Here is a 12,099-nt window from a genome sequence, read left to right as displayed (position 1 = left end):
AATTACAGATATCATGCCCTAAGATTAAGAACATTGTCGATTCTCTTAAACAACCATACAATTACAAAAACAAAAACAAAGTATCTAATTATTTTTATGTAACTCAATATCCTTACTTAAAATTTATCATTTGTCCCAATAATATCCTTTATGCTTACCTACTTGTAGATTATGTAACATATTTAAATTTTTCTAGATAAATTTTCTTTCTTTTTATTACTATTAAATATAGTTAATAATATTGATCCTAGGAAATTTTCAGTGCACAATACAGTGTTTTTGACTATTGGGAAACAGCTGTGTAGCACATCTCCAGAAGTTATTCATCTGGCATTACTTAAACTTGATATCCAACTGAGTAACAACTGCAGAGTTCTGCTTTCAGTTACTGGCAGCCATCATTCAACTATGTTTTGGTTAGTTCAGCCACCTGCACCATACTCATATAAGTGGAGTCATACAAGATTTATGCTTCTGCAGCTGGTTTATTTTACTTAGCATATGTTCTCCAAGTTCATTCATGTTTTCATGTACTACAGGATTCCTTTCCTTTCTAAGACTAAGTGACATTCCATTATGTGTGTGTGTGTGTGTGTGTATAAATGCTTATATGCATATGTGCTTTCATCCATTGGTGGACATTTAGTTTCTTGACTATAGTGAATATTAGTACCAATACCTCTTAAGGACCCAAATTTCAACCCTTTTCGATATACAGAAACAATGGAATTGCTGAATGAAACTGTAGTTCTGCTTTGAACTGGTAGAAAATTTTGCACTATTTTCCATAGTAAGTATACTATTTTACATTCCCTCTAACAGAGCACAAGGGTTCATAGCTCCACAGTCACCCATACTTACAGTATGTTAACAGTCATCCTGACTAATGTATAATGATGTCATTGTAGTTTTAATTTATAGTCCCCTCACGATGAGTGATGCTAAACATCTTCTAATATCCTGGTTAACCAAATCATTCCTTCTTTTAGTCACTACTAAATTGTAGACATTTTTAATATATTATTAGGCGCAAATATTTTCTGCCATCTCTAGTTCATTTCTCTGAGTTGTTTCCTCTGCGGTACAAAGGCAGTAACTTGGTTTAGACAATGCTCGTCTAGTTTTGCTTTTGTTGGTTCTTTTTGATGCCATGTGCATGAAATTATTTTCACAATAAATATCATGAGAGTTTTCTTCTGGATTTTCTTTTTCTATTTAAATAACAGTATCACTGGGATTTTGATGAGAATTCTATATAGTCTGTAGACTGCAGTGGACAACCTGTCAATTTTAACAGTATTAAATCTTCTGTTACATTAGCACTGGATATCATCCTATTTATTTGCATGTTCATTAATTTCACTCATTAAGGTTTCATAGGGTAGAGTTGTTTCACCTCCTTTGTTGAGTCTATTCTAGGTATTATTTTTTGATACTGTAACTGGGATATTTATTAATTTCTTTCTTGGCTCATTATTAGATGGCAAAAACAAAACTGATTTTATATGTTAATTTTGTATACTACATTACTATATTTGTTATTGCATATAGGCTAGATTTTCCTGCATATAAAATAATGTCATCTGAAAAGAGAAAATTTTCCTTTTCCCTCTGTCTCCTGTAACAAACTTTTTATCTTAGCTGTTCTGAACAGGATGTCTTTATGTGTCAAGTAGAGATACTGATCATGGGTATCCTGGCCTTAGATCTGACTTTAGTGAACAACTTCTCAGACTTATTCTACTCATTATGGTGGTAGCTGTGGTCTTCTCATCTATAGCCTGTATTACACTCAGGAAAATTCCTCATAGATTTGTTCTGCTGGAGTTTTAGTCTCTAACACAAAAGGTATTGTGTTTTATCAAATACTTTTTTTGTATGTGGTTTTCCTCTTTCATTTTATTAACATGGCCTGTAGTCTGTCACATTAATTGATTTGTTTATGCTAAGCTAACTTTAGATCCCTGGAATAAATCCCATCTAGTTACAAGGCATGATCCATCTAATGCATTGTGAAATTTAGTTTGCTAGCATTTTGCTAAAGATTTTTGCACCTATGTTTATTCGATTATTGATCTTTCTTATAATGGCTTAATCTGTCTTTGATATCAATATAATGCTGAGACTACAATGAATAGTTGCACACCTACAGATGGATAGCCTAGAAAAAAATAATTTCCTAAAACATACAACCTATCAAGACTGAGTTATGAAGAATTATATCAATCATAGTTAACTAATAATTAATAAAGAAATTAAGGAAGTGATCAATGCCCCCCAATAAGAAAAGGCCAGGACTGGAAGATTTCACTCCCCAACATTTAAGGAATTAGTATCAGTAATCCTTCTTACACACTATCCTTCATAAAAATGAAGAGAAGACAAAATCCCTTAACTCTTTTCATAAGGTCATAGTAAAGCATATAGAGTAGCTCTTTTGAGCAGTCCTGTGAAATGTCAACGGTGCTAAACATCAAAGTCACCTTGTGACTCCAGCTTCAGCAACTGCTTCAAGTTCACTGAAGGGCTGAAAGAGGAGGGCAAGAGCTTCAGGTGGAGAAGGAGCCAGAAGAGGCTCTGAATCCCAATGGCCTGTGTGGATGCTTTACGGTAATTCAGAAGTAAAGACTTGCTCAGTTTTGTTCACGCTTTGCACTGTTTAATTTCTCAGGGTCTCATTCCTTCTCTACCAATCCTTGACCTTCACATTATGATTTGCCAGCACTGAGTATTCTATTAACACAGCAATGCTCACTTTTACCCTCAGAACCCAGTGCCTAGTCACAGCCAGCCCAAGACCGAGCTCCCAGGATCACATTTCTCGGAACCTTCTTTACCTTCTCATGCATTCATGCTTTTGTTCTCTTCCTTGAAGACGGCAATGTGTCTCCAAAATAATCTCGCCTGGAGAATTAAGTGGGAAAAAAATGCTTCACCATGTGTATCTGCAGGAAGGAGACTGACTGAAATGGCTTGTCTCTAGCGACCAGGGGAAAGTAGTTGGCCACAAACTCTTTCTCTCTTACCAAATTCTATGGTGATATGACTAAGCAAGCAAAAACCTTTTTTATTTCATTTTCTGAAAAGAAAAGAACAGCCACTTTATATACGTCGCACGTCGGTCTGTCATGAACAGAATATTCATTAGCTGGGTACAAACTAAGTTTGAAACAGCTGCAGGAGAAACCAACGATGACCAGAGTCTCCTAATGGATTTTAAATGATCTTTCAAAGTTTGTTTTTTTAATGTGACAAAATCACAACTTTATGTCCATCCCAAATCATTCTACTTCTATAAAATTCCAAAGGAATTGACTTAAAATCTAAAAAATTAAGGAAATGGAAAAGAACCCTGGGATAGGTCTACAATACAAAACATTTTCTGCATTAAAAATCTGTTTTGCTGGATGTCTTTATACACAATGGCTGTGCCACTCAGTACCTAACAGGAGGGTGGCCTCAAAATGTTAGGGTTCTAATATATCCACATGAATGTAAGACCTAAATAAATCACTTTCTTAGTTTTTGAAATTAAAATACAATTACATCACTTTTCCCCTTTCCTTACCCCCCTGAAACTCTCCAATGTGTGCTTCCCCACCTTGCTCTTTCTCAAATTTGTGGTCTCTGGCTTCTTTTTCTTTAATTGATATTATATACATATAATTATATATCATACATACTCAATATATTAACCATTGCTGTGGAATGGTCTGTATGTCAAATGCTCTGATTGGCCAATAAATAAAACACTGATTGGCCAGTGGCTAGGCAGGAAGTATAGGTGGGACTAACAGAGAGGAGAAAAGAAAGAACAGGAAAGCGGAAGGAGTCACTGCCAGCCACCACCATGGCAAGCAGCATGTGAAGACGCCAGTAAGCCACAAGCCACATGGCAAGGTATAGATTTATGGAAATGGATTAACTTAAGCTATAAGAACAGTTAGCAAGAAGCCTGCCAATGGCCATACAGTTTGTATGCAATATAAGTCTCTGTGTTTACTTGGTTGGGTCTGAGCGGCTGTGGGACTGGCGGGTGATAGAGATTTGTCCTGACTGTGGGCAAGGCAGGAAAACTCTAGCTACAAACCATTATATATATTATATGCCACATATAATACTATGTAATTGTATACTAATATAAATCATGTGTATTGTTATATACAATATATTGTATATATACACATATATATGTATTATGTTGTATATAATAACAATATACATGATTTCCCACTTAACAAGAGGGAAATCAAAACCTAGCCAATTTCTCTGGTCTAGTGAGGTCATGAATCTCAGAGGAGAACTACAACCTCCACTTTATCACCCACAGACAAGTGTAGTTATCACTCCTCAAAAAAGACACTTCTCTTTGCAATAGATACAGACTATTCCAGAAACCTACAAATGATCCAATCACAGAGGATGTGTGATCCTGTGGTGTCCATTCCCAACTGATCGATCTAAATAAATCATTTTAAAAGAGGAAATACAGGGATCATGAGATGGCTCAGCTGGATAAATGTGCTTGCCGCCAAGCCTGATGACCTGAGTTTATTCCCTGAGTCCCACAGCAGAAGGAGAGAAAAGACTCCTCTAAATTATCCTTTAATTTCCCACATGCATCCTGGCATGGAATGTATGTGCCTATACACACACACACACACACACACACACACACACACACACACACACACGTGCATACACACTCACTCATGCACACTCACTCATGCACACACGCACACACACAGAGGTCAATAATTGCAATAAAAGGAGGACATAAGGGCTACAGGTGTACTGAAAAGAATTGGATTCCACTGATACTAATATAAATCAAAATTACAGTAGTAAGATAATACTTCAGCAAGTAAGGTTTTATTATTATTATTATTATTAATAGTAGTAGTAATAATAATAATAATAATAATAATAATAATAATAATAAACTGCTGATACTTGCAGGGGTCCCATGTAACATGAGCTCACTGTCACTTCTGGTTGGATCTAGAGTAACACCTCATCTCACCTGGCCTAGCCTCACCTCACCTTACCTGGAGCAGAAAACCCATTTGACTATGCCTGGGAGGCCACCAGGTCCTGCTGCTTTATTGCAACGAGGAGAAAATTAAAATGACAACCAGATAGTCATTTTCTCAAAATCACACAGCCTCTTGTATGTGACAGGGACCCTATCCAATTCAGTTGTGCTAAGTGGTAGCTGAAGTATCAAGTTGTGTTATCGATATCAATTAAATCAGTGATACCCTCTGACCCAGACACCTTGCTTTGGGGATTCCATGTTAAGAAATAATTCTGAACACTCAAGATACAGTTTGTAAGGTGGTATTACTGTGTCAAGTTCATCCTTAATTAAAAAATTTGCACCTGACTGTGTTTTAACATAATGAATTTTAGGCATTTCTCCCCACTCCATCTCCCCCCTTCCCCCACTTTCTCCGACTTTCATGGATTAATCATTTTTATTGCACATTGAGAACCAACTGTGCCTTTTATGTCTTCAGTGACCCTACTCCCTTCTCTCAAGTTCTCGGTGTCTTGCATTTCTTATGTCTTTGCTGACCCCCTACTCCTATCCTAAGATACATGTTACTCAGCAGAAGTGCATGTTAGGAGACCTGCCCGTGGTAGCTTCTGTGAGTTACACCAATGCTCCAAGGTTGCAGCCGCTCCCCCAATGCATTCCTCTCAAAGTTCTGCAAGCTCAAGTTTGCCATATATAGTGAATGGAAAAGTTGATGAAAAATTAGGCTATGCAAACAGTTGCCAAGAAGCAGGGGTTGCAGAAGGCCAGGGGGCAATCAGTTTTTTATAACATCCCTGAACACAATTCTGCCACGAGCGTATAAAGCATCCCTACTGGCACCTTTCCTAATTGCCTTATCCATTTATGTGGACCATAATTGCCAAAATTATCTCCTTGACTGAATGCATGTGTGTTGCCTTTGGCATTTTTGTCTCTACAAAAAAAATTGAGAAGATTAAAAAACTGCAATGTAAGCTGAATTTTGGCCTTTAGGTTTTAATATGAGGACTAGCTCTTTGTAGTAATCTGAAATAAAAATGTGTTTCTTTAGTCAGAAACACAAGTGAGAGAACGTGTTGTTAGAAGTGGAGCTGGTAGCTGAAAATGATTGGCTCCTGTCTGCACAGGCCCACATCAAATACTTTCAGGGGAAAAGCACAGATATGGATGTCCAGCTTGCCTCATACCAAGACCCAATCCAACCCTGACTCATTACCATTTGGTGGGAATATCACTAGCTCCCCTGAGAGATGCAGCCCAGAAACTCAAGCTCCTTCTACGCACCTCAAATAAATGTCCCTTGTTATTAGACAGAGAGGAGACTGGGAAAAGACACAGGGGGGGGCATTAGAAGTGGGCTTGCATCAATTTACAAGGGATTTCCAGCTCTGAGTACCTAGCATATGGGTGCCAATGGAGAGGTTAGTTCTAAGTAAACTTGTTCTTGTGTTCGCTAAGGAACTTCTGTCCATGGAAAGCAAAGCAACCAACTTTCTAGAGAAGCCACAAGAGAACGCTGAGCCTAGCTGAAGAGTCCCTAGGTCTAAGTTGTTCTGGGTCTGTAGTACTTTCATTTACTTTATGTAAAAGAAAAACAACTGAAATTCATGATGACTACAATTATTGTCTGTTTTTCTTTTCTACATTCTAACAGAACTGGCAACATACTGGCAAAGCATTCAATACATAGCCCTATTCCAATTCCAGTTACTTGTAAAGGTTAGGCTGGTGTTTATACATATACAAATGAGATTAATATCATTGTGCCTACAAGTGGCAGAAAGAGGCCAGGAAATCTAGGGTGGGAAAGGGAGACATTAGCAACACTAGTTTGCAATAAATACATCTCTCTACTGGGGGCGTTACTGTTAAAAAGGAAATCAAAGCCTCATGTGTTGTTGTTTGATTTTTCTGGATTCTCAAAACTCCATTATACTCTTAGCCCAGCCAGTGAAAACACTGATGCACACACCCAGAATGTACCGCGAGAAAGACTTAACACATGTCCCTTTGATATAGTGGTGTGCTCTATTACCCCCACTAAGTGTGTTAAATCCCTGAACTGGGAGGTTTGCCAGGTCTCTGATAGCTTGGATGTGCACAGTGTTCCACAGGCCACAAATTTCTCCTGCCTCTGCTACAATGTCCTCCTCTAAGATAGAGCTATGCCAGAACACACATTGTAAATAAGCGCAGTTCCACGCTGTAGGGATGAGCCATTGACACCTGGGAGAGACAAGCAGTGCTTACACAGAACCAACAGCCCGATGATCCATCTCTGATAACGGCTCTTAATTTATTTCCTAGGAATTATCCAAAATGCCCAGATACTTTTATGGATACCAACTGGGCCCACTCTATCCTTGAACCTCATTTTAACATTTAGTGTTGCTCTGAAGACAAAGTGTTTTCAAGTAGCCAACCCAAGCCTCCTTGCTTTTCATTTACCATGCAGCATGACACTTAAAACTCAAACTCAGGGCCAGATTTCCAAGTGCCTTTCCGCTTCCTCACTCAGAGCGTGTTGGCCTGGTTGGATTTGCACAGCAGTCACCTAATCGCTGCAGGGACTTGTGAAAAATGTAATCAGGGAGTGATGTTGTGTGTCAGCACCATGAGGTCCCTGGAGCCAGGTGCTACATAAATACAAGGTATTAGAATATTTTGACCTACGGGGGTGGATGGTGCTTTGGTACATCTTCATCACGCTCTATCGTGACAGGCCTTTGCAAAACAAGAATTAGTAGCTGGGTTTATCTTGCTGGGTAAACCTCAGTGGGAAGCAGTGATAAAGTCACCTGCAAGCAATGTGGCTTCCACAGAAATCATGATTGTCTCTATCATTTATTAACTTCCCTTATCCACAAATACGCAGGCCCAATTGCCTTTCTTCATTAAACAGATCCCAATATGCTCCAAATGAGCCATAGACTCTGTCCTGTGTTTTGCTTGAATAAATGAGCATTTAGATGACGTGAAATTGGCAGGCAGATCCTTCTATAGATTAAGCATTATTAGCTCAAAAGATGAGTGCAGATTGTGTTCATTTTTCTGAATATTGAGGCTTTCAGAGACCTGAGTAATAACGGGATATGTAAAGCAGGTGAATCTAAGAGATACAGCCAAGTATTATACTTCTCACCTCTACAATGGCTGCTGTGTGATAGGATCTAGCTGTGACATCAGCTAATATTGAATCTGTAATAACAGAAATGCTATCTGCTGCAGATGAAATTTCAGAGGACAGTGGCATACAACACAGGGATTTTTATTTATTCATCCCTCTTTAATGCATGTGGATTTTTAAATGGCAAAAGGCCTAGCTGGCTTATGTTCACAGAAAAACCTACTAGTGTATGCTGACCAGCAGCAACAGAAACTGTTTGAAGCCCATTTTTATTTTCATTAAATACACTCTTTGGCAAAGAAAGATGGGAGAAGTGAATGTTTTACTCTGTACCCAGCAGTGAGCTAATGCAGAGGCAGATCGGGAACACAGCCCACCTTTCCTGAGAGAAAACCTCTCAGATTGACATATGATCAAGAAGGAAATCCATATCACATTGCACTTCTTCTACACTGTGCTTGCTTTTCACGTCCACGGGTGAATGTACACACTCTTAGACACAGCACAAATTCCTTCTGGAGTCCAGGATGTGGTGGTATTGTGTTCCCCAAAATATTGTGTACTCTAATAAATTTATCTGGGGTCAGAGGACAGCCACTAGATACAAAGGCTAGAAAATGGTGGCACTCACACCTTTAATCCTAGCCTTCCAGAGATAGAAATCCCTCTGGATCTCTGTGAGTTCAAGGCCACAATGGAAATAGCCAAGCATGGTGAAACACACCTTTAATCCCAGAAAGCCAGCCTTTAATCCTAGGGAGTGGTGGTAGAAAGTAGAAAGATATATAAAGCATGAGGACCAGAAACTAGAAGCATTTGGCTGGTTAAGCATGTGGCTGGTTAAGCATGTGGCTGGTTAAGCATGTGGCTGGTTAAGCATGTGGCTGGTTAAGCATTCAGGCTTTTGAGCACAGTTCAGATGAGACCCATTCCGGATGAGGACTCAGAGGCCTCCAGTCTGAGGAGACAAGACCAGCTGAGGATCCGGCGAGGTGAGATAGTTGTGGCTTGTTCTGTGTCTCTGATCTACCAGCATGGACCCCAATAACTCGCCTCAGGTTTGATTTTATTAATAAGAACTTTTAAGATTCATGCTACACCAGGATGCAAGTAAGACCTTACCTTAAACCAGAACGTTGGGGGAAATGAGCCGTGAAGGCAGTTGCTAGGAGAGTTTCCAGTCACTCTGCTTCAGAGGGAGATATGCACATGTGCACCCAGGGGGCTAGCCTTTAACATTGTCATTGAGATAGTCCACTTTCTAAGGCAGGCAGTGATACAAGCACCAGGAGAGCCAGACGATGCAGCCATGTGTATTCTAGCATGTGACTTCAGGGGGTGGGGAGTGTAAGTGATGTTTCCTTGGGATCCTATAGTAGCACCATAGGAATGCGTCCTCCCAAGAGCTCCTTAACTGAAAGTGTTAGCTCCCACCAGACTGTAACACTTTGAATTGAAAATCTCATTGTTTACATATCTTTAAATAAAGAGATATTCATAATACATTTTTTTCCAATGGCAGATGCAATGTGACTAAATAGCTACATTCTCATAATAGTGTCCTGACTCAAAAGATCACTAGTCTGTCTTTAATCAAAAGCCTGACCCACCAGACAAATGTATTAGCTTTCATTCTGACCCTCCATCAATTAAATTTTGCCCAAACATGGGAAATTACATAGAAAGAAATGAGGAGAAAGGGTTGGTTTTACATTGTTCTCAGCTGGTATATTTTCGTCATTGGAAATAATTTGAATAAAAAGTTACATGCCATAGCTTGGACTTTATTCAAAATATGGAAAGGTTATTTGTAGCCCAAATGGATTTTAGCTCAAGGGTTACCAATGACTCACATTCACTAGATAGGTGGTTGTAATTTGCTACAAAGTTCATTAGGTACTGATTCCTAAATAAGACAGCATAGGTAAAATGAAGATGACTGAGTATTTAGTTACCAACAGGTTAAATAATTAAATGTAGGAAATACGTTCATGTGTACATTAGATTCTGAGAAAGCTGTGTGTGCCAGGTGTGACTTGGGGGAAAATGTAGATTTTGAGCCAATAAAATATAATGATAAAGAGGGTCTTTGTAAAAACAAGAAAGTTAAGCTGTACTTTACAATTGTCTTTTTCATAGTCATATAATTAGCTAATAAGCCCAGAAGGACCAGGACCTCGTCTAGATATTGGACTAAGTCACATTGTTTGATGGATGAATTAATGACAAAGCACAATGCTTTTTAGATAAGCTCCCACCTTGCATCTTGGGAAATCAAAGCTAGTCTCCTAAATAATTATAGAAATCACCAGCCATACCAAAAATTAGATGATAGATAAGTAGATGATATATCAAAGATAGATAAGTAGAGATATCCAAGACACATAGATGACAGATCGAAAGATGATACACAGATAGATGATAGATAGATAGATAATAGATAGATAGATAGATAGATAGATAGATAGATAGATAAGAGATGGATGATAGATAGATGATAGGTAACAAGATGAAAGATTGATTCTTCAATCCCTTAATTTGTAGTTAAATTCATGATTTTTCCCATTAGGGCATACTTTCCCTTTCTCTGAAAATGTCTATGTGTCCTGAAGCAATTACTCTGATCTTGAGGAATATCTAGGTAGTGCCTAGACAAATGCCTACATAAAGTATTTTCAGTTATCCAATCCCATTTTCCTCTTACCACTGGGTTTAAAGGAAAATTGAATGTGGATTTCCTTCCATGTGAGAATTCCAGAGGCCTCTGCTCCCATGATAATTTAGAGAAGAAGCTGATATTTTAATATCAGAGTCGCTAATCTAAGACTAGTAAACACACACTCCAGACCCCAGCTTTCCTACACTCAAATCATGGTCCCATGGGACAGAAAGGGACATTACCTAGCTCTTCTTTTACTGTTCCCTTCCTTCCTCTCCTCCTGCTCATCTTCTGTAAATATCAGGTCCCATTTTAAGGTACCTTTAAGTTATTTTACTCCTGAAACCCGTCAAGTCAGTGGCATTCCCATCACAAGGGGAAGCCAGACATGGCTGGATTACAAAAAGCCAGTTCTTATATTTAGGATTTTCAAATTCATGGCAAAGTTAATGACTTAAAACACAGTGTTTTTCTATGCCAAGGGCCATGGTTTTTCAAAGAGTAAGGCATTTATAGAAATGGCCATTTCAATTTTAAAAATAAGAGCATTGATTTATACTAAACACAACAAGATTATAGAATGTCAGATTACTTAGGAGTCATTCTTTACTTTTAAAAAGAAATAAATTTCAACCTGCTGGCAGGGGGACAGTTTAGAGAATATAACAATAGAGGGAACTGAGCAAGCTGTGTCTGCAAACAGGGGTTTGAAAGTAGAGGAAGCTGTGACTGTCTTCACAGGTCTTTATTGGAGGTGGGCACACACAGAACCTCTTTAAAAAAAACTTTCTTTAGCACAGAGGATAACTGCACATGGCGATGGCAGGTCGGGTGTAGACAGCGTCCGGGAGAATCCTAACATGGGGCTCAGAACCCAGGGCGGTTACAGAGTAAGCTTGAAAAATTCTGGGGACCCAAATGTGGGGACACAGTGGCTGAGGAAGTAAACCAGAGGGGTCACACTGTGTAACTGCAGATGTGACAAGACCTGTGAGCTGACAGTTACGGCACACCGGGGCAAGGAGGGCCTGGATAAGAACCAGTGACTGAAGGCCAGTGAAGAGGTAGTCATAGCTGCAGACAAGTCAGCCCAAGGGTGGCTGCACACTGGACCTTGGCTACCTTCCTCCTGGAGAGTACTAAGGGTGTTAAGAGACACACAGGTAGATTCTGACCTGAAGAGCATGAGGAAAAATAGACTAGACATTTGGAGTGAACTCTGAATTATCAGAGAACCACAGTAAGAGAATTAAGGTATAATTTAAACCCAGT

The sequence above is a fragment of the Peromyscus leucopus genome, chromosome 13 (assembly GCF_004664715.2).
Source record: "Peromyscus leucopus breed LL Stock chromosome 13, UCI_PerLeu_2.1, whole genome shotgun sequence".
NCBI classification, from domain to species: domain Eukaryota; kingdom Metazoa; phylum Chordata; class Mammalia; order Rodentia; family Cricetidae; genus Peromyscus; species Peromyscus leucopus.
Note: the sequence above shows the minus strand (reverse complement) of the source record.